Source organism: Myotis yumanensis, unplaced genomic scaffold, assembly GCF_028538775.1.
Source record: "Myotis yumanensis isolate MYYU_CA2020_CCGP unplaced genomic scaffold, mMyoYum1.0.hap1 SCAF_1, whole genome shotgun sequence".
In the NCBI taxonomy this organism is placed as follows: Eukaryota; Metazoa; Chordata; class Mammalia; order Chiroptera; family Vespertilionidae; genus Myotis; species Myotis yumanensis.
In genome coordinates this window covers 60,493,966-60,517,133 of record NW_027223752.1, presented here as the reverse complement: position 1 = coordinate 60,517,133, position 23,168 = coordinate 60,493,966, and the positions used below count along the sequence as shown (strand labels likewise).

The 23,168-nt window shown below is 36.2% G+C and overlaps 1 protein-coding gene across 1 annotated transcript in view; it reads left to right on the top strand.

Annotated features, from left to right (window-relative positions):
* The window catches only part of UNC13C (unc-13 homolog C), a 525,683-nt gene that overhangs the window by 262,333 nt on the left and 240,182 nt on the right, over positions 1-23,168 (top strand). The window lies entirely within an intron of this gene.

Here is a 23,168-nt window from a genome sequence, read left to right as displayed (position 1 = left end):
TGGCATTTATAAATAAAGCTTCTATAAGCATCCACATGCAAGTTTTTGTGCGGACATGTTTTCAACTCCTTTGCATAAATACCCAGAAGCATGATTGTTGGGTCTTATGAATAGAGTATGTTTTGTTTAATAAAAGCTGCCAAATTGTCCTCCAGAATAGCTGTATCACTTTGCTTTGTCATAAGCAATGAATAAGAATTTCTGTTGCTTCATATCTTCTCTAGCATTAGGTGTTGACAGTTCTGGATTTTGCATTCTAATAGCTGTGTAGTGGTAGCTCATTGTCGTTTTAATTTACATTTTGCTGATGACATGTGGAGCATCTTTTCGTATGCTATTTGCTATCTGTATATCTTCTTTGGTGAAGTGTCTTTTAAAAATTTTGGCCCATTTTTAATCAGGTTGTTTCTCATTGTTGAGTTTTACGAGTTCTTTGAATGTTTTGGATAAGAATCCTTTATTACATGTGCCTTTTGAAACTGTTTACTCCCCATCTGTGGCTTATCTTCTCATTCCCTTGACATTTTCTTTCTCTACTTAATTCTTTGAATGCAAACAAGACTTTTTCTTTTCATCTCTATTGTTGAAACTATTACTTAGATTTTCCTTTTCCCTCCATTAACCTCTTCCAGCCCACTTGCATCTCCTGGCATACCCTCACCACCCCATTGTCTGACTCTATAGGTTATGCATACATGCATACAAGTTCATTGGTTTATCTCTTCCCACCCACCCTCCTCTGCCTTCTCTATGAGGTTCAACATGCAAAACTTTTAATAACTGCTTTATTGTCCTGGACTGCCAATTCTAGTGTCTCTATCCATTCTTGGTCAGTTTTGATTGATATGTTTTTTTCTTCTCATTATGTGTCATATTCTTATGCTACTTTATATGCCTGGTAATTTTATATTGAATGACAGACATTGCAAATATTGCCTTGATGGTGGCTGGGTATTTTTGGCATCCTATGCATATTCTTGAGCTTTGTTCTGGGACTACATAGAAATAATTTGATTCTTTAAAACTTGCTTTTGAACTTTGTTAAGTGGGAATGAAATAGTGCTTTTTAAAAAAGGAAAATTATTCCTCAGTACTTAACCAAGACTCTTCTGAGTCTACTAACTCATGAATGACAAGATTTTCTAGTTTGCCGAGTATAAACAAGCACTAAGTAGGGCCTTTGGGAATGCTGAGTACTGTTATATGCAATTCATTTCCATGGCTCTTAACCTGGCCTTGGATAGTTTCACCACATACATATACTTATCATTCCTCAGATGATTGTTTAAGATGAACCCTCTGGCCTGGCTGGTGTGGCTCAGTTGGTTGAATATCATCCCATGCATCAAGAGGTTCAATTCTCGGTCAGGACACATGCCCAAATTTGGGCTCTGTTTCCATCTCTCTCTCCCTCTCCCTTCTTCTCTCTCTAAAATAAATAAAAACATATTAAAACTTTAAAAAAAGATGAAGTTTCTGCAGCTTGTTAGAGTTTTTCAGCTCTCTTCTGTTTGATAGTATTCCCTGTGACCTCTAGTGCCTTTGTCTTCTCAGATTTTCAGCTCTGTCTTTTCAACTCAGAGAGTTCAACGGGTTCCATCTGGGTTCCCTCTCCTCACAGTGCCTAGAAATTCTCTCGACAGTAAGCTGAAGTAATGAATAGAAAGGCTCACCTTATTAGTTTTTATCTCCTTGTTATTACTGTCCTTCATTGACAGATCCCCAGTATATTTAAAGCCATTGTTTGATATATTCGGTTCACTTCTTGATTTTTCATATGGGAGAAATCTCTAGTCCCTATTATTCTATCTTGACTACAATAGAAAATATTGAAATCTGAATTTAATTGATAAGCAAAACAAAACAGTATGAGAACCAACATGTATATGAAAACAACACACAACTTCTGGAGATAGTTGATACATAGATTGAAGGTTGAAACTGTGAAATAAAGCATCCACCCAAAAAAATGCAGCAGTACAAATATCTATTCTATTTTTTTTAATCCTGCAAAGGGTTCTTGAGAAATCAGCTGAATAAGTGCATGTGAGGTAAGATCAAGATAACTACTACCAAAAAGAATTAGATATGACAGTACCCAGTGCTCATTTCAGGGCAAGAATAGTGTTTGTTCCCACTAGACAGGCTATATTCTATATTCTAATTGGCAGTTTTCCTTTTGCTAGAATGCATCATCTACACTGTCAATAACAATGTACCTCTTTTTAAACAGAATTACTTTCAAAGAAAAAGAATTCTAATTTAAAACTATTGCACTCTCTCATCCAGTCCCCTCCCCCGTCCCCCTTTCCTCTGACAGCTGTCAGTCTGTTCCATGTATACATGCCTCTGGTTCTATTTTAGTCATTAATTTTGTTCATTAGTTTCCATAGATAAGTTAGATTATATGGTATTTAGCTCTCTCTGTCTGGCTTATTTCTCTTAGCCAAATATCATATATACATAGCATGGACACAGACAATAGTGTAGTGATGGCCAGGGAGAGAGGGGTGAAGGCATACAATATAATAAATTACATGAAAAATGGGTGGAGGTGGGTAAAGGAGGGGGTTGGGGGACATCTGTAATAATGTCAACAATAAGTAAAATAAATAAATAAATAAATCAGCTGCACTACTGTGAATGTTATATATATATGATTTGCATAATTTTCACAATATTTTTCACTTTATTGACAAAACATTATATTTAAGGGAAGTTACACTCACAATTATTTTCTATTTGTTTTTAGAATTTTAACATGAATGCCTAAATTTTCAACAGTAATTCTCTTTGTTGCTAGCTTTCTGAACTATAAGATTCCATTTTTAGTATTGAGGTTTTATATCACTGCGGTTCCAGTAATACTATCTTGAGTTTTCATTTTACAATGAAAATGGCATGACAGTTGCAAACCCATCTTCCATTATAAAGGGTTTTCTTTTGCAGGAGGAAATAAATTCATAGCGAATTTTTGTGCAGATTTATAAGAATGCATACATAACGCGGATGAACTCATCCATGCCTCCCATTACCTTGACAGTTCTGCCCTGTGAACTGGAGTGTAAAAGCATGTCCCAACATTCTGAAAATAGCGTGTTTTATTAATAGTATGGCTTTAATTTGCATTTTGGGGCAGTATACTTTAGCTCTTCTAATATGAAAAATTGAGATAATAATACAAGATTGTTGTGTTTGTTGTGATAATGTCTATAGATCTCATGGCACTTGGTAAGCATTAAACATAGTAGTTGTATTATTATCATTATTAGGCATCAGTAGCACAATCCCATCCTTTATGCTGAGATTCTGTACTTTAACGCAAACCTGGCAGTATTACTTTTATTTCAAAAAAGTTCCAACCTGCATAGTGAGACTGAGAGAAGACCAGTGAACAAAGTGCTGTTAAAAGACAATGCTGCTGATATAAGATTTAGATAACAGTGTAGGCAAAGGGTCTGAGAGATTGTTTTATCCAACTCCCTCATTTTAATGACGAGAAAATAGAAACTCAGGAATAGAAAGCAACTGCCTGTTGTGAAGCCACAAATAAGATACAGGTAGACATAAAGAAGTGTATTTTTTCCCCTGCATCCAAACTCTTCCCTTGGAAAAAGTGCCTTTGGTTTGAACAAGGCAGGTAATCACAAAGCTGGTAATAAAAATGAAGTGATTTCTTAATTTTTTATGTTTGAAAGCTTAATTATCTCCCCACCCCCCACAATTGCACTTTGATGCTCTCAAGAGTTAATGCTAAGTAATTTCTATTTTAATTTGATCTCACTCACCAATGGTTAAAAAAAGTAGCTTGACATTTTAATCTTCACAAACTATGAATGTTGTGTGATTCGAAAATGGGGTACTCTGGAGAGCATTTGCAGAGAATGGAGGCGTGACCAATTAAGCCTTTGAAGAAATATGGGTTAAGAGGTATTGTAAACTCATGTAATTTTTAATATATCACTAGGATTAATTAAGATAATGTATATGAAAGTGCTTAGTATTACACAAATCTAAGGTGCTTGTTATCTTGCTCTTTAGTCCTAGTAAGTTATATATTTGATCATTCCATAATTAATTTGATTTTATTTTCCTGTGTGCGGTTAATTAAATATTTTATGCTTATCATATATCATTCATTCCCTCAGGAGGAAAGGAAGTAAGTTTCTTCCTGTGGGTTCTAAAGAGAAAATGGCAGTGTAGTCAGCCCGTTTTAATAAGAAATGTTGTGTTAGGGGACTTACGATTTATGTATATATTGATTGATAGTATGTTTTGTAAGGAACTCAATAGTTGACTCTTGGTGCTTTATTTTTGCTAATTCCTGAAATAAAAACAAAAGTTCATGCTGACTCTTACCTAGAGGGGATGTAGGTCATAACTGCAATAGCAGACATGTGTCGATTATTCTTTTAAAATTGGTATTACGCATTGAAGTAAAGAATGATTTTAAAAACAGAAAGTCTAGTTAACACAGTGCCTATGGGAGGAGTACAAACATGCCCTTATTTATTTAGACATGTACATTCTACTTATGTAACTGACGGGACAGCCAGCTCCACTTGCTTAGTGGGGTATCAGTTCAATTCCACCCACATTTTCTGAGTGTCCATTATATGCAAAGCACTGTACTAGGTCCATAGAAAGTACTGACTTGAAGAGCGACTTCATGTTATACCAAAAAGCTACCTGGCCTGCAAGTTTATAAACCCAAGTTCCAGATTGTTCAGGATCTAACATGTTTCTTGATTCCAGGAAACCCTTTAAGTTATGTGAATCTCATTTTTACAGTGGACAATGTGCAAAAAGAATACTGTCCATTTTGACTCAGTGACGGCATTGTTAAGAGCCAGTGTGCATGGAAGCTCTTTTAACACATAAGCTCCAGAAATTCATAATGCCGTTGTGTAGAGGGCTGTAAGTGCCCCAGCCCTTTGGAGCGTATGGTAGCTGCGTTCATTTCACAGCTACCCAGATGTGGTGGCATGTAGAGTGCCTCAGGCCTATGGCTCGCCACCGTGCCATGTGCAGCTGAGCCCAAAGCTGAGTATAAATTAAGCCTAAACTAAGCTTCCTAGGAGATAGCTTATTTAAATACTACAATTGAACTCAAATATCTTCATTGCACTGCAGATTAATATTTTAAAATGACAGCCTGAATGTAATCAAGGGTTTGATTTATCGCCTGTCTCTCCAGCACTGGCTTTTCCTGGGCTACGTGGGAAGGGAGCATTTCCTCAGTTGTCTGAGCATTGGAAAGTCATTTGTCAAGAAGTTCCCACAATTGTCTAAAGCAAGACGGAGTTTAGTCACAGTTTATGGGATTAGAAATTTGTTAACTGATTATTGTCTATGTTGTAAATATGCCAGGTACTAGGGAGCTATCATAACCATTCCTGCTTTTCACTTAGTAAATTGGACTGAGTCATTACTGATCCATATAGGAGTGCCAGATATCATTTACTTTATTACTGCTTCATACCAAAACCTAACGGCTTTGTCATAAGGAGAGGGAGGCGGGTGTGAAGAGACCTGGACTGAATTCAATAAAGTATGAACTTAGGGTTACCAAAGAGAATTGACTCACAATCAACAAACCATACAATTTTAGATCAGAACAAATGCTTTGAAACAGCGTGGTGAGAGTCAATTGGCCAAGATGTAAGGGACATGTAATACACAGTTTTATACAAAGGATCAAATAGAATTCAAACAAAATCCCCCAAATGGTTAGGGAGCAAACTCTTAGGGCAATGAGGACTATCCTGTAGGAATCCTTACTGGGAAGAAAGAGAAGGCCCGCATTCATAATGGTCCATGGAAAAGAATTATCATGGAGCGCATTTTATTGTGTGGACACAGAAAACCCTTGTAGGAATCCAGGAATATCCAAACAGCAAGAACTCCAAAGGGCAGCAATTACTATGACCTTTTATTTATCTTTTTATTTTTCTCTGACTGTTTGTTCACATGCATTTCTTATTCTCTGTCTCTGCCTCTCCATATTTCCTTTCTCTCTCCCTCTGTTTCTGTCTCTCTCTCTCTTATCTGTCACTCTGCCCCTCTTTCTTCCTTCCCCCTCTCTCCCTTCTTCCCTTTTCCCTCGGTACTCTGGTGTGATTCCTAATCACTACTCAATAGCTTTCATATCATGAGCTTCTATGTGATTCATAGTAGCCTAGGCCCTTTGGCCATGTGTCTTTCAAGTCTAGTGTTCACAGTTTGCTGCCAGGAAGTGTCTTTGCATTTTTTGTCAAATAGTCCAATTCATCGTAACAGGACAAACCATACAAGTTCTGTGTTATGGGTCAGACTGTGATTGTGGTGGTTACACGGGTAAATACATATCAAGGCAAGACCTATCAAATTATGCATTTTAAATATGTACAGATTATTGTATGTCAGTTATATCTCAATAAACTTAAATCAACCTTTGATTAAATATTATCACTCTGTTAATAGTCAGTACTCCAATAACTATATATACTCTACAAATTCAAGATGATATAGAACAGCTGCTTCTGGGATTATGATGATGATGACAACCACACAATGATGGTGTCAGCGACCCTCATCACCACTGCCCCTTGTGTTGGGGCAGTTTGTAGTTTACAGTGTTTGCCTACATATCCGGTATCATTTAAATCCTAGAAGAAACTCAGCGCCATAGGCATGTGTATCCTCTCATTTACAGCCGAGGAAAATGAGTCTCAGACTTTGCTGAAATTATAGGTTTTAGAGCCCCAGCCTCTGCCTTTACCCTCTAAGCACTGGACTCTCACTAGAGGTTTCTGGAGGCGCTACTTTGCACATAAAAATCTACACTTATCCCAGCTTACTCATTGACTTTTATGTAGGAAGCCATTACTCAAAATTAAAAGAATGTGCTATCTTAGGCACATGTATGTGCATTGACCATTCCATTAGTTATCCAACATTTTAGATATTTTAAAAAATACATGTTTTTCTTAATGATTTTGATCTCCCTCAGGGTGACAACCCCTAAAATAATGTTGGGTACAAAGTAAACCTAGAAGTCTAGTCAATTTTTTTTCAAATGACAATTTTTTTTACCAATGAAACTATCTTTTATAAACATTCACTGTTATTTTTTCTTTTCATTTTGTACTATTGCTTCACCCTTCTTTCTCCTTTCTTAATGTTCCTTTCATTGTCCTTGAAAAAGATTCTTTTTAATTCTCAGAGGAATTCCAAAGGTATATCTTTCTTCTCTGTGTGTGCTCCTTGAGCATTATTTGGTGAACTCAGATATTCAGTTTTGAATTAGCATCTCTAGTATAATGAAATTTTTTCTGCCTAATGAAATTTTGACTTTAGACTTCACGATTTGTTTGTTATTTCCTTTCAGTTATGTTTCTACCTAATACACTTGGGTGCTGCTTTGGATTAGAATTGGACTTGAAGGGACAATAAAAGGAACAACATGTATTTTGGCTTAGTTGCAAAGCACTGAAATATGCAGTAGGAAGCAACCTCTTGAGCTATTATTATGCCTAGATCTTGCCATCCTCTCACTCTGTCCTCACAGAACTAAGGGAAAAGTTAAGAAAACACGGGATGGAAAACTACCACTAACTAGGAGGAATTTAGCATGTCTTGCCACCTCAGGATGGTCTCCAGGGCTCTTTCCTACATGAGAGGTTTGTTAGTTTATGAAACTTTACTGTTGACAGAGAATTAAGTATGTATACACGTTGGGAAAATTCCATCCAAAAAGGGGACACTTTTTTTGTTTGTCTGTTTGTTTTGTTTTGTTTTTATTTGTTTTGTTTTTGTTTTTTGTTTTTTTATCACTGCTAATGTAAGGGCCACATTTAAAGTGTTTTAAAGCATCATTAATTAAATATTTAGTTTTCAGTCAATGGTTATTTATACTTTTCTTTGTTCCAAGGGAGGCATTGAAACAACCAATCCGGTTTTATTTTTCAGTTGTGTGAAAAATACAACTGATTGGAATGAAAAATAAAAGATTCAAACCCAAACTATTTTTTAATGCAGTAGTGAAGTTGTGGCAATAATGGGAAGTTGGGGAGAATTAAGTTGCTGATATATTTGTGCACTGGAGTTCTCAGAAGTCGGGGCCTCCCCTAGACTGAGGTACCTTTTAAGTACAGGTAGAAGCCAATTGGCAATTAGAATCAGTCCCCGTAGGAGATTGTTTATGGGAAGGGGATCAGTGCAGCATGGAACTTAAGAGTTCCTCTTATGTGAATGCCATGTACTCAACAGGCCAACTTTCTGACTATCTATGGCCAACTGGCCCTGACCTAAGACCTCTGACTATTTTGCCTAGCTTTTACTGTGCCTTTTTCTTTATGCTGACACCCTACTCTCTTTTCATCCCTTATTTAAAACTATACCCTCTTACAGTCATGTCTTCTATTACAATAAAAATCTTAGCTTTTCATCCTCTGGAGTGTAGTGTTTTTTGTACTTTTAAAAACACGTTTTTCATTGATCAAATTAGGTTACACTATTTTTGTTACACAAACTTTAGAAGTTGGAAAATATTGTAATACATGTTTGGCTATATTTTTCATCTAAATTTTTGAATAAATATTTATAATGATGTAGATTCAACTTTAGTTTTCAAGACACTTGAGTTTGCATTTTAACAATAAAGAGGGACCAAATGCCCAAATACCGCAGGAGGCTGTCAGATGGTTTGTTGTGTTTGTGCAGCAGCTTGGTATTTTTTCCCTTTTAAATTCCATCTCTTTGCATTTTTATAACATCCAGCGAAAGAGTTCAGAAAGGACTGAAGTATAACCGATGTTCCATTTGTGAATTCTTAACCACAGTTGCTCCATTCCTAATAAATGGTTGAAGCTTGATTTAAGTGGAAACATTCATTGAAATGTAGGATTTCCTCACAATTCTTCTCTTCTTTAGCAATTCCTTGGTGATTTGTGCAGTTTTCCATAGGCCTATGCTGTGTTGCTGATATTTGGAATGCTAGATAAGTAGTATTTTCCTCTATGATTGCTGCTTCTGATTCGAGCATGGTGTTCAGATGAAGTTGGTCAGACAACGGATGCAACTGCCACTTGCTGCTGACATTTCCATCGTTGCTTTAAAGTTTCCTGGGAGACTAGCAGCTCTTCTAGCAAAGAGTGGAAAGGAGAATCTAAGAGAAAGGCAATCTAGGTGGCTATAGAAATGAATGCTGACAATTCTGTTTTCTTGTCAGGGATACATTCTGGCTATTTAGTTTAACCCTTTTTCTCTGTCATGAAATAGGCATAAGTTCTTTAAAGGTGTCTTCTATATGCAGGAAGGAGGTGAGAGTACTTTTCATGCATTTTTTTCCTTTTTCAAATGGACTGGTATGGTAAAATGGAAAGTATTGCACAAATAACATATATATATATTTTATTTAATGTATATATAATATATATGCTCCTTAAAAATCAATATATACTAATAATAGAGGAATATGCAAATTGTCTGAGACACCATCTCAGTAACAACCAGCAGGCTGCATGGGGTGACAAGGCCAACGGGGGGGGGGGTTAGTGAGAGACAACCAAATGATTGAACAGCAGGCTGCGTGGGGCAACCAGGCCAGCAGGAGGGTTAGTGAGGGACGACCAAATGACTGAACAGCAGGCTGTGTGGGGTGACCAGGACAGCAGGGGCGGGGGGCAGTTGGGGCAACCAGGCCAGAAGGGGAGGCAGTAAGAGGCAGCCAGGCCGGCAAGGGGGGGCAGTTAGGGGTCACTAGGCTGGTAGAGGGGGGCTGTTGGGGGTGACCAGGCCAGTGGGGGGGCAGTTGGGGGCAGCCAGGTCTGCAGGGGAGGCAGTTAGGGGCATTCAGGCTGGCAGGCAGAGGCGGTTAGGGGTGATCAGGCTGGCAGGGGGGCAGTTAGGGGGGATCAGGCAGTAGGCAGGTGAGCAATTAAGAGCAAGCAGTCCTGAATTGTGAGGGGGATCAACTGCCGGGGATCGGGCCTAAACTGGCAGTTGGATATCCCCCGAGGAGTCCTGTATTTGAAAGGGTGCAGGCTGGGCTGAGGAAACCCCCATGCACAAATTTCATGCACTGGGCCTCTAGTATAATATGAAAAAGTAGTTTTCATTATATGATTAGCAAAGATTAAAAAGTGATAATGCTCAGGACTAATGAGAGTATAGAGAAATAGGTACAAGAGTAAACATGTTTTTTTGCAGGACACATTAGTAATGTGTGTGTGAATGTATATCTATCTGTATACTGATATATATGTAATCAATATAGATTCCTTTCGGCCTAGAAAACCCACTTTTAATAATTAGCTAGACTGAAATATTTTTGCAAGTTTATAAAAGATATACACATAGAGAAAACAATGTTTCAAACTTTTAAAGATAAATACTAATACTACACAATATCCCTCTATTAAAATATTGATAATAACACTCTGTCAAATAATGCACTGAATATAAATATATAATAATATGAATTATGCTTATAACAGGTAGAAATTGGATATGGGGATGGTCCATGTTTCTGAAAATACTCTGTTATTTTTAGTCTTTAATGCATCCAAATACTTATACAGTGACTATATAGGTATCAAATAGTAATAAAATAGTTCATGTTTATAAAGCACTATTATTTTTCCAAAGCAGTTTCATGCCAATAATTTTCTTTCTAGATCACTTATTGTGTTATCTAGTGCAGAAATGTTTATCCTTCTTTATTTGTTCATTTCCTTTCCTGAACTAGGAAATTAGATGATAACACTCTAGAAAAATTATTTTTAGCATTAAAGAGTTGTATCTATCTAGATGCAGATTCTAAGACCTTTCAGGGAAGGACAAAGAAATACTGAAAGAAACAGAGAGGGAACCAAAGAAACACAAGCTAAGTGTATCGTTTTATGCATCTCTCTATGGCATTTTCTACGTGAGTTTGGCATATACGTGTGTTGGTCATCTGCCTGTTTGCTCTTCTATTCTTTCCCTAAAGTTTCTTTGGTATGCTCTGTATCTTAGGAACCTGAACTCTGAAGGCTACCTTCCCCAGACTTCCTTGCCCACTATGGTTAGACACGAGGAAGCACTGCTGTATAATTAAATACGGGAAGATGGGAGAAGCCAAAGTTTTTCTTCCCTTGACTCTCTGCCTGGAGAGCACCTACAACAATATCTGGGTCTCCTCCATGATTTAATTTCTCATTGGATGGGACCCCCTCTGTGGTCCCAGTTCCCATATGTCTTTTCCCATTTAGTCTGGGTGCCCTTGTCAACAAACCTTTGTGCAATGTTGGTGGGAATGCAAATTGGTGCAGGCACTATGGAAAACAGGTAGGGTTTCCTCAAAAAAGAAAGAAAGAAAGAAAATAGAATTACAATTAAATCCAGCAGTCCTACTTCTGAGTATTTATCCAAAATAGTTGAAATCAGAATCTTATTAGGACTCACGTGTTCATTGCGGCATTACTAACATCCAAGATGTGAAAACAACTTAAATGTACATCGACAGGCAAATGAATGGAAAAGTTATATAAACATATAATGAAATATTATTCAGCTGTACAACAGAAGGAAATCCTGCAATATGAAACAACATGGATGAACCTTAAAGACATTATGCTGAGTAAAATAAACCAGTCACAGAAATACAAATTCTGCATGATTTGACCTATTTGAAGTTTCTAAAATAATCAAATTTATAGAATCAAAGACTGGAATGGTAGTTCCTAGGGTTGAAGAGAAGGGGAAATAAGGAGTTATTAATCAACGGGCAAAAGGTTTCAATTTAGCAGAAAAAATAAGTTTTGAAGATTTGGTGCACAACATTGTACCTTTAATCAACAGTACTGTACTGGACACAAAAATTTATAGAACTACCAAAACAGTATGGTACTGCCTTAAAGACAGACATATAGACCAATGGGACAGAATAAAGAGCTCCAAAGTAAACCATTAATAGCTAAGTGAGATTTGATTGTATAAGTATAAATTAGTTATTTAATCACATTTCTGTGTTTTTTGATAATTATCTGATAATTATTTCCTTATTTTATATACAGTATATTCAGGAACTGTTCTTGCTGTTAGAGGAAAAATACATTTATATGTTTGAATGATATAATTATCGACTGATTAGCTAAGAGTAAGTAAAAAGCTACTAGGTGCTCAGCACTGTTCTACATGTATATATAATCATCTTTAAAGGTGTTTATTGCCGTAACAGGTCTGGCTCAGTGGATAGAGCGTTGGCCTGCGGACTGAAGGGTCCCAGGTTCGATTCCAGTCAAGTGCATGTACCTTGGTTGCAGGCACATCCCCAGTAGGAGGTGTGCAGGAGGCAGCTGAATCGATGTTTCTCTCTCATTGATGTTTCTAACTCTCTATCTCTCTCTCTTCCTCTCTGTAAAAAAATCAATTAAATATATATTTTTTAAAAAGGTGTTTATTGATATTCTAATTTAATAGATTGGGCATAAAGGCTCAGTGTGGTTATGTAATTTGGCTGAAGTTATATTGCTAGTAAGAGGCTCAAATGAAAAATTTTTAAATACGTATTTTATTAATTTCAGGAAGGAAGGAAGAGAGAGAGAGAGAGAGAGAGAGAGAGAGAGAGAGAGAGAGAGAGAAGAAACATGAATGATGAGGAAGAATCATTGATCGGCTACTCCTGCACACTCCCTACCGGGGATGAAGCCCGCAACCAGGGCATGTGCCCTGACTGGAATTGAACCATGACATCCTGGTTCATAGGTGGATGTTTAACTACTGAGCCATGCTGGCTGGACTGATGCCATTTTTATACACCAATAATGATCTCTCAGGAAGAAAAACTAAAAATAATCTCATTTACCATTGCAACAAAAAATTAAGATACTTAGAAATAAACTTAATCAAGGGGCTAAAAGACTTGTACTCAAAAAACTACAGGGCCTTGAAAAAAGAGATATAAAGATGTATAAACAATTCAAAGGATATACCATGTTCATGGATTGGTAGAATTAACATCATTAAAATGGCCATAATACCCAAAGCAATCTATAGATTCAATGCAATCCTATTAAAAAACCAATGGCATATTTCAGAAATCTAGCACAAAAACTCCAAAAATTTATATGGAAGCAGAAAAGACCCCAAATAGCTGTAGCGATATCCTATTTTTGTGAGAGCAATTTGATCTTCCTATTTTCTTTTTATATACATATATAATTGAAACATATTTGTGGAAATATGGAAATTTAAGGTGTACAACATATGGATTTGCTACATTTATATATTGCAATATGATTGGCATTATAGCTATAGATAGCACCTCTATTGCATCACATAGTTATTTATTTTAATGTGGTAGGAATAAATAATATCTAGTCTCTTAGTAGGTTTGCTAATTATAATGCAGTACTGTTGTCGATTTTCTCTACACTGTGTGAAAATAGACAACAGTACTTATTTATCTACTAGTTGCAAGCTTGTACCTTAAACAGCATATCTCTTATCCCCCTACCCTCAGCTCCTGATAACCATTTTACTCATCTTTATGAGTTTGAATTTTAGGTTCCACATATGAGTGATATCAGATAGTCCTGTTTTCTGATCTCCCTTTTCCTAAGTTTTCTCTTCTTTCATAGCAAAATAAACACCAAAGTATTTTGTAAACAAACACGTTTCTTACCTTAATTTCATAAACATTAATTATTTATACTAATATTGTTTTAATATTTAATAACTAAAACAGCTGTTAAAATAAGTTTATTTTGCAACATTAATATCTGGAGGAAATAGTAGATATAAAAACAGAATGTAAAACTTTCAGGTATTCTGATCTAATTGTGGAGCTGGTAGGGGCAGGGAAATAGATGTACTTTATAAGGTCATACTTGCCCCTTGGTTCTATGATCCCTTTGGTTCTATGGGATCTCTGGGTCAAAAGACTTGCGTTAGCCAACACTAGCTGCTCATGCATAAATTCCTCTTCACTTTCATTTTTCAAAAGTGCTGCTAATAATAAAGTTTATTTTTTGTTCTTATTTTTTTTTTTTTTTTTTTTTTTTTAAATATATTTTATTGATTTTTTACAGAGAGGAAGGGAGAGAGATAGAAAGTTAGAAACATCGATGAGAGAGAAACATCGACCAGCTGCCTCCTGCACATCTACCACTGGGGATGTGCCCGCAACCCAGGTACATGCCCTTGACCGGAATCGAACCTGGGACCCTTCAGTCCGCAGGCCGACGCTCTATCCACTGAGCCAAACCGGTTTTGGCTTGTTCTTATTTTTAATGGTCTTTTATATAATTGATTTGTAAGATGGATATACAATGCCCAAATCCTACAAAGGAAAATCTCCATAAAACTTAAACAAAAGTAAAATGTTAGGTACTATCTCTTTAAAAAAATCCTAACTTCCATAATGAAATTGTCCTTGATAAATGCAGGTAGGAAAAGTTGCTGTGCATTGTCACTGCATTTCAAACTTAGGGTTTGTCCGTTTCCTGTCATGGAATTCAAAGATAATAGTGTTGGGGATCTTGATTCAATAACAAATCAGACACCACTTTTGCAAGGGAAGTGGTTTACATATTTTATAATAAAGCACTGAGAGGAAATGTGTATGTTGAGTATCTAATAGTATTTCCATTTGGTGGGTCAGAGTTTAAGGAATTAAGCTGTAACTAGAGAATCAAATTATTGTTTGAAAGACTGCTGCTGCTTTGCCTCAGGATGGATCTTGCAGGTTTCTGGCTGATGATTTCTTAATCAGGCCCTGCTCTCCAGCCTGAGTTAAAATGGAATTATTTATAATTATTAAACATTTTAAAATACAACTTTATTAATTGTAAAAGAAAAATATTAAAAAATCAAAAATTTTACTAATTATACAATGTACATTTTTATATACACTCATAGCTATTTCAGTGTGTGTGTGTGTGTGTGTGTGTACATATTGAATATCTGTATTATTAATTTGCCTATTAACAAACCCTGGTCATTTAAAATATTACAGAATTTCACTTGCTATGCTTACAATATGTAGCTAGAATTTTAAATCTTCTCAAAAAATATAATTTTTAAATTGCTGACAGCATTACAGATGACCCCTATTTCCCCTTTTTGCCCCCTTCCACTCAACCCCTACCTCAGCCCAGGCCTTCCCCACACTATTGTCTGTGTCCATGGGTTATGTATACATGCATATATGTTCTTTGGTTAATCTCTTCCTGCCCCTTCCATGTCCCTCCCCACTGAGAGCTGTTATTCTGTTCTATGTATCCATGTCTCTGGACCCATTTTGTTCACCAGTTTATTTTGTTCATTAAATTCCACATATAATTGAGATCATGTAATATTTATATTTCTCTGACTGGCTTATTTTGTTTAGCATAATACTCTCCAGATCCATCCATGCTGGCTCAAAGGTTAGGAGCTCCTTCTTTTTATAGCCACATAGTATTCCATTGTGTAAATGTACCACAGCTTTTTTTATCCACTCCTCTACTCAAGAGCTGTTTCCAGATCTTGGCTATTGTTAATAATGCTACTATGAACCTAGGGGTGCATATGTCCTTTCTGATTAGTATTTTGGGATTCTTAGGCGATATTCCCAGAAGTGGGATCTCTGGGTCAAAAGGCAGTTTCATTTTTTATTGTTTGAGGAACCTCCATCCTGTTTTCCATAGTAGTTGCACCATCTGTATCCCCACCAACAGTGCAGGAAGGCTCTCCTTTTTCCATGTCCTCACCAGCACTTGTGGTCTGTTGATTTTTTGTTGGTAGCCATTCTGGTAGGCGTGAGGTGATACCTCATTGTAGCTTTAATTTGCATTTCTCTGATGATTAGGGACCATGAACATTTTTACATTTTCTATTGGTCATGTATGTCCTCTTTGGAGAAGTGTCTATTCTGGTTCTTCGCTTGTTTTTTAATTGGATTGTTTGTCTTCCTGGTGTTGAGTTGTATCTTTGTATATCTTGGAAATGAACCCCTTATCAGAAGTATCATTGGCGAATATATTCTCCCCTACAGTAGGTTCCCTTTTAATTTTGTTGATGATTTATTTTGCTGTGCAGAAGCTTTTTATTTTGATGTAGTCCCATTTGTTCATTTCGTCCTTGCCCTTGGAGATATATCAGTGAAAATACTGCTACTTGAGATGTCTGAGATTTTACTGCCTGTTTTCTTCTAGGAATTTTATCGTTTTGTGACTTACATTTAAGTCTTTTATGTATTTAGAGTTTAATTTTCTGTATCGTATAAATTTGTGGTCTAGTTTCAGTTTTTTGCATGTATCTGGGCAATTTCCCATCACCATTTATTGAAGAGGTATGCATTTGGGCCATATCCAGAAAACTCTAATATAAAAATATTTACAGTGAAACCATTTGTTAAGTTGGGATAAATAATTATTTTTACAAATTAGTTATTTGGATGGCCGCCCAAAGGAAATTGGACAAATAGTGATCGGCTCTGCAGAGATATGGTGCCTATGAATTAAAAACAAAACAGCGCACGGGCATGTGCAGTCCCCTCCCCCCCCCCCCCCCCCCCCACACACACACAATAATCCTGAGTCCCAAAAGGCAAAATGTTTTCTCTTAACAATGAAAGAAATAAACAAAATGAGTCCTCTCTTTAAGAATGAAAAATCATAAAGTTAGACATGAACCACGCTATTCAAAGGGAATTATTTTTAATGAAAGAAAAACTACAAAGCAAATGGTTCTGGCAGTACTTATTTTATTTATCAAGAGTCTGTACAATAAAATACCTCATTCTCTAATAATAGAAAAGACAAATTCACTAACTGGAAAATTAAACCAGGAGTCATGATTAGCTAATAAATCAGCTTGAAAATGGTCTAAGAGATTAAGGTTTAATGGGACTGTGCTTTTTCTCTCTATTGTATGTGATAGATTTTTCTCTTGTGTGTGAAGACACTTCTCTTGTTAAATTTTGTTTAGTACATGAGCCTATTGAAATGCAAACCTTTATATTTTCATAAAAGTCAAGGTCTGTGACATTCATGTTAAATGTTTAAGGAAGAATACAAAACATGGCAAGAATAAAAAATAGTGCAACCATGTCTGCAAACGTGATATGACTGAGATGGGAAATTCACTAAGTCAAAACTGAAGAAGACAGAATGCAAGAAAAAAGTCCACTGCCCTCAAAGGAAAGGATTGAATGAGAGAAGCAAGCAAGCGGGTGAATCGTAACGAGGCACAGACTGGCAATATGCACTTGCATCCACAAGCATTGCCTTCGCATTTTCCTTCTTTTAGCCATTTAACTTTGTAAGTTGCAAGGAGGTTGGATCAGTTTAAATAACGCTGCTGCCCCTTTTCACATCAGAGAACTGACAATGAAGGCCGCGCCTGCCTCTCTCATCTGCCCGTCTGGTTGGCAGGGGAGGAAAAGAACAGGCATGCTGGTGAAAGAAGAAGCTGGGTGGGAGGCAGTGAAATCTAGAGTAAAAAAGAAGCTGGTCCAAGGTGTCCTGCAGACTGTAAAATGCAGTTTGATCAGCGTGCCTTTTTTGTTGTTCTTGTGCAAAAGATATTAATTATTGAAATGTACAATTTTTAATACGCAAAACGTTTTAAAGCCTGAAAAATATGGTAACAGTTCATAAATTAAACACATTTTATATCACTTTATGAACTACTAAAAATTAACTTAGTCAGTCCTTCAAATTAGTTTCCCATTTGATTGGATTAGAATTTCACCCAGTTTCCCATTAAGCCACAATTGTGGCTTAGTCAAAAAGAGATTTATTTCATTCAACAAGAACTCCAGAAATAGGCATTTGAGGGCCATATCTTAACTCAATTATTTCATCGAAAAACAAAGCTTACTCTATCTTCCTGTTTTAACATCCATGTAGGCTACTCTACATCCATGCTCCAGGGTAATAAAAAATAAAATAGAAGAAACAGGACCAGAAGAATTTTGCTTAGATCTCATTGGAAGAACTATATCAAGTGATCATCTATAGTTGCAAGGAAGGCTGGGATATTGCATAAAAGTAGGAAAGGGAGAATATATTCGCCAATGATACTTCTGATAAGGGGTTCATTTCCAAGATATACAAAGATACAACTCAACACCAGGAAGACAAACAATCCAATTAAAGGGGTTGAAAGGTTATTTTATGAACAAACTTACAGTATTGCCACCTTCCACCTTTGACTAACTAAAATGTATATACAAACTTTATACCTCTATAATGAAATCAAATTAATTCATCCCCTCACTTTCACGGCAGGTAATCCAAAAATTATATCCAGTTACTGCATTTAGTTTTAAAGTCCAGGATCTATGGTAGTCTCTCTTCCACTTCCATGTTTCACTTTGTGATACTTGGACCTAAATTAGAGACAAGGCATCTTCCGCCAATAATCCCAATGTATTTTTATAGGGAGAGGAAGGTAACAGGATAACACAACAATGTTAAAGTCTCATTCAGTAAGACGTAAAGTGGGAAATTCATGGCTGTTGTTGGTCTATCTGTCCTGTTGGATAGATATACCTGCTGGACAGATATACTCAGGACTTCCTATCCTAGCAGCAGTAGTTACTTAGCTAGCCAACATGGCAGGGAGGGTAAATTTGATATGCAAAATTTACTTTTTGGGAGGGTATATTTTTTATTGTCCATTTTCCTTCAATTCCTTGGTTGTACCTCTTGGGAGAACATCCTTGCACAGTTTGGCAATGCTTACACACTTTAAGCAGGTACCGTGTAAAGTAACAGTAAATGAATGAGGGCTCTAAAATTGACTGAAAGGCCTTATATATATGTACAATAACTATAAATTGGCACCATCCCAGGAAATCCAGGTATATGGTCTTCCTAATTGTGAAGATAATGTACTTGGACCCCACTTTCTATTGTTGTGACTCAAGAACTTAGACATTGCTTTAAGTATGGTTATAGACAAAGCAGAGGCACATTTGGAAACACTATTCCCGGGAAAATTTACCAGGCTTCCAGGAGATAGGCTTCAAGCCAATTTTAAGAGTAATCACATAAGCTGAGAAATTTTAACTCTTTGCTACTGGCTCCTCTGTTCTGACCAATTCCTCTCAATCTAATGGCTTCTGTCTCGGGCCCTACAATATGGTATGTCAGCATGAAATTACAACACCATTAATTGGATATTTGCCATCAATTTCTCCTTCATTGTCACTGAGAGACTTCCTAAAGGAAGATGTTTGAAAAGCTCTGGGGCAATAATTTTATCTCTTTTTGAAGTTGCACTTAGAAACCTCTGCTTGTATAAGTGCATTTTTATATCCAGAAGCAACTGGCTTTTCTCTACCCTGCAGGCTTCCAAATTATGATCTTCTCAGTCATTTACATGGCAGGACACAGGTATTGTGATGCCCTCTTGGCATAACTGTGCTCCCTTGTCTCTCTACGTACAGATTGTCTAGCTGTACTTTGAGTGCACCTCTACTGTAGTATATTTTTGAAAGCAGAGGTTTAATAAGCATACGCCAACATTCTGAATTTTATTTCTACCATTCATACTAAGAAAAAAGCTTCAGTTGGCATATTGTTGGAATTACAAGGTATAGCAAGAAACATTTTGACTAACTTTTCTGCCGTTGCATCTTTAAGTGCATTGTTTTTCAGCCTGAGGTAGTTAAATCTTTACTGTTTTCCCATATCCTCTCACAGAGTCAGTTCCTCATTTTAAGTTCTGTTATTGCAACTCCCTTAAATTCTTTTAAAATTACTGTTAGTCAGTATCCTTAGTTGCAAATAACAGAGTTTGCTCTAGTTATCCTATGTAGAAAAGTATTATTTCATAGTCTTCTAGGTTGTTCAAGAATTTTTAGAGAGGTCAGAGTGCCAGCCTCTGAAGCTACTATGCAGAAACAATGTCCAATTATATCATAGGGTTTCTTTGAAGAAGACACCACTGCCACCACTGATCAATACTTTTGTCCCTGAGAACTAAATACCAGACACTCTACATCAAAGTACTAAACCCTCCACTACTGCTGTTGGCAAAAGAGCAAAACCCAGAATACTGCCTCACTTTGCTAAATTTTGAGTTCAGATCTTACTTGAATGCAGGTCAAATATGTTGACCATAGCTGCAAAGGAATCTAGCAACATGAGTTTGTCCAGCTTAATTATTGAAAGGATGAAGGATAGAGACAAATGAAAGGAGAATGTTTAGAGATGTCAGGTATTTATACGGGATGACTCTCCACCACACTATCTCAGACTAAATCTCTGATTTTATACCCACTGAAAAATCCTCACTAATTTTCAGTACCTTTATTAGAAACATGAGTCCCACCGCTGTCTTTACACTGAAGAGATCAAAATATAAGTTTCTGACCATTTAAACTTCAAATTGTTTATTTTTAATATTCCTCAAAAATAGCTCTTGAGAAAACATAATGATGTAGGAACTAGTACGTCTTAATGAGAAACAAGTGGAACCAGTGTTATTACTGAATGACGTTAACAATCGGCGAGTCTGGGTGTGGCACAAGGAAGAAGTCTCTGTACTCTCCTTGCAAATTTTCTGTAAATTTAAAATTGTTCTAAATGTTAAATTTTACTTAATTAAAAAATGATAATAAAATAGAATAAGTGAGAAATGCAGAGAGATTGAAATTCCCTTTGGCAAAAGCACAAATATATATTTTAGGGGAAGATTATTAATTATTTATATTTTTCCTGAATCAATTTCATATATGTATTATTTTGACCTTAAAAAAGGAAGGGTTTGGTTGATTAAATTATATAACCTCAATAAGCCTCCATTGTGCCTAGCACATTAGTAGATGTTCAATAAATAACTGTTTAGTAGGTGATAGAATAAATAAATGGGTATATGGATGAGGGCATAGTGAACTTTAGATATTTTGATATCATAATAAAAACAAAAAATACAAACCAAATTAATGCAGAAACTTAATGGAAAATAAGTGGGCATTTGGAAGGTGTACTTCTCCCTAGTATACCTTCTCATAGACACTTGGAAAGAAAGATAGTACTATCTCTGTCCCCTCTTGCTATATAACATACATACATAATGAATTATATACAGAGAGGGAGAGTTGATACTATATATATATATATATATATATATATATATATTTGTTATTACTATTTTATACAGATTACTGTTTGTGTATTTATTTAGCTAAAATTATTTACCCAGCGCCCACCGCCACTGTTTCTGGGCTGGGCTGGGCTGGGCTGTGGGCCACATTTTGCACCAGGGGGTCTCAGCAGAGTCAGTTGCAATTTGGTGGGATGTCACTCCAGAGTGGTGGCGGTGCCTGTGTCCCACTTGCAGGAAACCGAGTGTTGCTTTGTGGGCACCAGGTCCGCGGTGCCGTTTCTCTGTAAATGGCCAGTGCGCATCACGGCAGCTCCTGCATCAAGTGTCTGCCCCTCTGGTGGTCAATGCACGTCATAGCTACCGGTCAGACAGACACTTAGCATATTAGCCTTTTATATATAGAGATACCATTCCAGCAGGTGTGAGATGATACCTCATTGTGGATTTAATTTGCATTTTTCTGATGATTAGTGATGTTGAGCATCTTTTCATATATCTATTGGCCATCTGTATGCACTCTTTGGAGAAGTGTCTACTCTGATCTTCTGCCCATTCTTTTAATTAGATCGTTTGTTTTTTTGGTGTTGAGTTATGTAAGTTCCTTATAAATTATGGAAATTAGCCCCTTATCAGATGTATCATTGGCAAATATGTTCTCCCATTCAGTGGGTTATCTTTTCATTTTGTTGATGGTTTTCTTTGCTGTGCAAAAACTTTTTAGTTTGATGTAGTCCCATTTGTCTATTTTTTCTTTTGTTTCCCTTGCCCAAGGAAATAGATCAGAAAATAATATTGCTATGAGAAATATTTGAGGTTTCACTGTATATGTTTTTATTTTTTTAAGAATTTTTAGGGTTTCAAGTCTAACTTTTAAGTCTTTAATCTATTTTTAGTTTATACTTGTATTTGGTGTAAGAAGATTGTCTAATTTCATTTTTTGCATGGATCTGTCCAATATTCCCAGCACCATTTATTGAATAGAATATCTTTATCCATTGTATGTTTTTTGCCTCATTTCTCAACTATTAGTTGACCATACAGATATGTGTTTATTTCTGGGCTCTCTATTCTGTTCCATTGACCTAACATGTCTTTAAGTATGTAAAGGTAGACACAACTAACCTATAGGTTAGTAAACAACATACTTTCATCTATAAGTAGAATTAGCATGACTGTGGTCATCTCAAGTGCACCTTTTTTGATGCAAATATTTTGATTCAAATATTTTGAGTGGTTTTGACATTGGTAATGTAATTTCTCAAAATAGAAAACAACTCTTGGTAAAGGTCTGAATAATAACAATTACTTACTAGTGTTTTTATGTACTAGCTGTTTGCCAGAAAATTTTAGTATCATGTAAAACATACAAAAGAGTTGGTGTTTTTATATATAAAGAGTTAAGTTCCAAACTGAGGTTTGGGTTTTGCATTTTCATCAATGCCTTTGGGTCATTTTAAATCATGTGAACTGTCCGTTGACGGTAGGGTGTCTTAATCCCTTATCTAGTCCATTGAGTGCCAAGACTGCCCTTAAAGGTTTGTTGAAGAGACCAAAATGTCCCAGAAATTGGCAGAATGTTCTGTGTTGAAAACTCTTACATTAAGCAGAAATAGGGTGCTACAGTTTTGCACATTGACATGTCAGACCTCAAATCTCATTCTTGTATATGCTATATTATTTTGCCTCATAGGTTAATGGGAGAGAGAGTATACTGTCAGAAGTCGTTAAATAATTTATGTACCATGAGCCCATTGGCAAGCTGGTGAAGACTATAAACACTTTTTTTTCAAAATTTATTTTTAGATTCGTAAGATAAAATACATAGAATTAAAATCAAACAAATTGTGTTGATTTAGCTTTAGTACAGTAAAGATGGTTATAAACAATAGTTTAAATTCTGTAACACATGTAATGTTATATGTAAATAACTGTGGCTTTAATGGTGAGAAATATCTCACAGATACTGATAATACTGCTATGGTCTGGTGCCTATATTCATAATTGTTTTATTAATTCTTAAATCCAACTTCAGTGATGCTCAGAACTCAGCCAATAACCCCCAGTTAAAGACCCCTGTGCTAAAGTGAATGCATGTACAGAGT